Source organism: Athene cunicularia, assembly GCF_003259725.1.
Source record: "Athene cunicularia isolate RWA chromosome 1 unlocalized genomic scaffold, athCun1 chr1_part2, whole genome shotgun sequence".
Classification (NCBI taxonomy): Eukaryota; Metazoa; Chordata; class Aves; order Strigiformes; family Strigidae; genus Athene; species Athene cunicularia.
In genome coordinates, this window is record NW_020799092.1 from 6,571,910 (window position 1) to 6,577,215 (window position 5,306).

Here is a 5,306-nt window from a genome sequence, read left to right on the forward strand (position 1 = left end):
CCCCCCCCCAGGTTCTGAAGGTTCAAACGTCTGGGTTTATTCTACTTCTTTCATCACATGTCCATGTGTGGTACTGGATGGTAAAATAGGATCTGGTTGAGACTGTGGCTGAGATGGTTTGAGGGACACTTTAGGGATCACATAGAAGTTGACCTTGAGCCAATGACTTTATGCAACTTTGCAAAACAAAATAATACAATGATTTATAGAACTAAAGTGACCGTCACAGAAGAGCTATCTCATGAGTTCTGCTTGCCAACTGCTAAGGAAGGGTATTGCAAGTGTTTTTATAAATACATAATTCTGGGCAATTAATCCATGAGATTATAGGATCAGTTGACCTATCTTTCAAACATTCTTTCGCTATTTTTGCTTTTGTACTTGTGTTTTTCTACCACTTAAAGCTTCCTGTTCCCAAAGACAGTGGGAAACAAATACTTACAAAAGTTAGCAGGGAGTTCAGTGTTCAATGAGTAAGGTTTAGAAATGTTTGTTATTGTTTACTCATTGTAAAAAGACCAGTGGACAGCTTTTAGCATGGCTCTTAGTGATAACATTTGATTACATGATCAATAATTGCATAGTAATGGCTTCCCACTGTTTGTTTCCAATGTAGGTAGCTGCTGGTGGTGCCAGAAAGATTATTTCTGGTAAAAAAGAGGAAGAAAGGTGATTATAAGGAAAACCTATTAGAATGTAAACCACTTTAAGAGAAACTCAAAAAATCTCTAGTTCCCTACTTTTTTGCATTGCACTATTACTTGTAACATTCAGAAAAGCTGCTGACTGGCTGCTTTGCTTACTTATCTAAGCATTCATTTAATTCTGTAGATTGAATAAATACATGGTTGCAAAGCATGAGAAAGTGACTTTTATTATTATTATTACAGAAGAGGGAATTAGATTGGAAAAACTAATTCCCCTGAGAAATAACACCTCCAAAATAACCTTGCAATGCAAAAAAAAACCCAAACCAAACCAAACTAAGTGATGATTAACAGAGCTAGCTGACATGCTGTTCTTTAAAAGTTGAAGAGGCACATCAGTTAGAGACAGGATATCAAATATCAGTAGGCAGAGCAGCAGGAAACTATTTCCACTGAATGAAAGGGATAAAAAGAAAAACAAGTCTGGGTTGCGCTAACAGCTGACATACTCGAATTTACAATTGTAATGAATACTAGGGAAAACCTATCTTCTAAAGAAAAATGCTGCTCACCTAGAAACTTAAAGTCCAGAGTAAAATGTAAATCTCGGAATAACATTGAGGCAGTAGATAAACGGATCACAGTGAAACAAACTGCTGCAGTTGCGACCTGCTTGAAAAAGATTTTCTGCTGTACTCTGGGTGAACCTCAGCCTTTAGGGTTGCGGGCAGGGAGGCCCAGCTGACATAGAAATGCAAAATTCCAGTGTGTGAGAGAGATCCAGAGGCATTACTCTGCACCTCCGGTGCTTTGGAGAGAAAGGGATGAAGCCGGAATGAATATTCTTTCTTTTTCACATGTTAAAAGCTTGGTGGATTCAAACAAACGTTGAAAAATTCAAAGAAACGTTGTCAGATCTTCAAGTGTAAAGACTGCAGAGTTGAATCTGTTGCACAAAACAAAATATATTAACGGAAGATGAGAAAGAAACAGAATTTAAGAAAGCTGGTAATGATTAAGAATATGTGTTTGCTTACACTGGTGGGAGGCTTCCCGTTGTTTTTCGAGGTGTTTTGATGAAACTTAACTCTGAATTCCACTTGAACTGGGAGCTCCTAGTAAGACACGATGTTCTGTTAGCAACATTTGCTATCTTTCCTCTTGATTACCCTCCTGCTTGGATTGTGCTTGTTGTCCAAGCCGGCAGGAGCCGGGGAAATAGTTCTCCCCTGGAGTCCTCTGTGCTTCTGTGGTTGTTGATCTCTGCAACTCTATGGAGGGGAAGACAGAGACTTTGGCAAAGTTTGGCCCTTTACCCTTGGTATATTTGCTATCGTTTTATTATATTGTATTTATTTTTCATCATATTATCGTTTTATTTTTCCAAGGGGGATACATAGCTTTATTATCCCTAAACTTGAAGTGTAATTTAATTAATGTTCCAAGCTCTCCCTTAACAAAAATACAAATGAAGCTGACTAATTCAGTCATCTCCCATGCTTAGCAACCGTTGCAAACAGAGAAATCTGTAAAAGATATTTACAGCCTATGATTAAATATCAGGCTGTTCTGAGGCTTTCTTCTCTTATGCCTACTGTACTTCTTTGGCAAGCCCCCTAAAATTCAGTGCCTCAGGAGTAAACAATATCTGTAAGCTAAATAATGAAATAAACAATACTGAAAACAATACTATCTGTAGGACTTTCAACAGCAGACCAAAATGTTGACTTACAGCTTGTAGGTTCAGAGTGGAAATAGGAGTCTGCCCCTCTGAAAGTCAGATTTCCTCCTTCCCTACCCCCTTGACAGCAGGTTGTTTTGCCAGGGGGTGCTGTCACTCCTTGGGGCTCTCATGGGCATTTAATGGCCCTGCCCAGCCTCCCCAGGACCCCATTTCAGCCTCGCCTGCCCTGCTCCTGGGCTGGGGTGGTGGGATGAGCCCTGCCCAGATGCCCCAGAGGGACCCCCTATAGCTCCTGGCCCCACTGCCAAGTGCTGCAGCCCAGGAGGTGGATGGAATCTGCACCATCACAGGGTGAGGGGTGACCATGGGGAGCACCAAGCAGCACTCTGCTCTGGACTTTAATCCAAGCTCATGTGACTGTACAGATGTACCTAGCCCGTTTCACATCATTTGGCTCCTAATGAAGTAAATCGTGGTGGTTTTCCTAGTGACAGTAATAGAAGGTGAACAGACTGCTCAAAGGTCTGCTCCTCTGTTGCAACTGATTTTAACCAGGCTGCTATACAACAATAGAAAGAAAAAACATGAAAACATGAATTGGCTAAAACCAAACAAAAATAGGCAGTGAAGAAAAAAAAAAAAAAAAAAAAAAAGAAAAAGAAAAGAAAAGAATCATGTCTATTATAGAATAAAAGGAGGAACTCCAGAAAAGAAGAATAACTGCAGAGCCATGGAGGTGCTGTTGCTTGGATGCATTGGATGCAATGCAATTCCTTCATTAAGGAGCTACCTCTACTTTACCAGCAGGAAAGGACCAAAGCGTGACAACTCTACATGAGAAACAAGGCAGGGAGATCAAAAGAAAGGAAAAAGAAACAAAATCTGAGCGGGGGGATACTACACTAGGTTATGCGAGTCAATTTTCATCCAGAGAAGCTGGCATTACCTACCTTTCAAAAGCACAGGGATTTCTCCCTTCTACCTAGCTGAGAAGGGGCAAATACAGAGACAAAACCCAAACAAGTTACTTCATCAGCAGTAAGAGAATGGATAAAATTACCTCAACTATCCTTTCTTGCAGTCAGTAATAACAGTGATTCTTTCCATCTGTTCAGTAATTCCCATTATCAGGATTTAAAACTATTTTGGGGATCTAAATTCCCAGTGAAATTCTAGTCACTCCTCCTCAAGTTTTTTAAGGGAGAACTAACACAAAGTCTGGTCACATTAACCTTAATTCTGTAGGAAATAGGCTATAAACAAGGATGGAAGTAAGGTTTAGAGAAAAGATGCACACAGGGGCACTGAAAGAGCTTGGAGTCTACTGGGTATGCAGGCCTCGGCATGCAAGATCAAATACTCATGAAAAGGATGCAGTGATGTTGCCCCAGAGCCCTTCTGGTTATCTAACTATCAACTTGATATAAAGAAATAGGATATAAGTCTGAGAAAACAACATAATTTCTGCATAATTTCTATGCTTTTTTCAGTCCTTGACTTCTTGAAACTACTAAGTAAGTTGCTGGGAATGGTGTTTTTGTCAGGAAGACACTTCAGTCAGTTTAGTAATTTCTTCTCTCATTGACACAGAATCATAAAAATTTCCTGCTTTTTCCTTCCCCTTCTCCCTCTCATCTCCCCCGTTGGCCTTTTTTGCCTTTCTTTCTTCTTTATTATTGATTCAGGTTGAACATGAACTGGCAGTCATATGTGACAACCATACTCTCAGTCTCTCAAGATAATTCTGTACACAATTTTAAACTTAGTTCTGCTAACATGCCTTCCCCCCCCCCCCCTTTAAGCTATGAAACTGATGAGAGATTTTCACTAGAGAATACAGAATGGCATTCTGATAGTACCTTAAAAATAGGAAAAAATATTCTAGGCTTCTTTTATACATTTACATAAAATGTAAATGCACATTTGATACTGTCTTTGTTCCTAGAGTCTTTCAAATTGCTGAGCTTTATAACTTTTCTTCATAGGAGGATGTTTGATTAGTCAATAAAATGTTAGAAAAGCTTAAATTTTTAGAAGACACAAAAGCCATTCATCTCCTCCTCTTATTTCACTGCAGGTGAATTAATTTTTTCATGCAAGGCATCCTAAATCTGCCTAAATATACTCTTTTTGGGTACTTACAGAGTATGTTTATTTGTTGCCCTTGACAAAAACAACAGGATATGGTAAATCATTGGACATGTGTAAAGTTCAAGTTCAGTCAAGGATCAGTCAACTTGTAATTCTTTTTCGTATTTTAAAATACAGGTATGTCTATTAAAGTGAATGCAGATGCTGGCCTTAACTATGATTTTGTGGTGCTTTATTTAACCTGTATTTTTGAGTAATGTAATTAGTATGAAGATTTTATCTTCTTTCTTCATACCCAGTGGCTAGAATGTTTTATAAATAACCCTAAACAAATGTACAGTTTAGCCCCACCAGCATGGAGAAATTGCAGAATTCCTTGCCAACCTGTTCATTTTGATTTAGCACCTGCTTAAGCATAAGCATGTATTTGGTCCTACTGACTTAAGCAGGTTTTGTTAGGTTTTGTCTCTTCACTGCGCTGAGATTAATTAACATGCATGTTTTAGTGTTTTGCTTAGTTTGCTTAGGTTTCCTGCGGGATGTATAACTGGATAACTACTCACAAAAGTTCAGCCTACAGTTCATGGACGCAGAGCCCGGTACAGCACAGAGGGAAGACAGCTGTGTGTTTATCTGAAGGGGCTTTGGAGGTAACCAAGACTATGGCACAGATGTCTAGACTTCCACTAGGAACTTCTGAGGTTTCTAGTTGAAACCCTGAAAAGCTGAAAGAGCTGGAAACCACCAAGCTACTTCACATGTAATCATATCTGTTATCACATTACATTATGCACTGCACCATTCCCATGTTGAAGAAAATAGGGGTTAGGTAGTCAGGAACTACATTATCACATGGAATGTGTCAAATGAGTATCACTAATTGG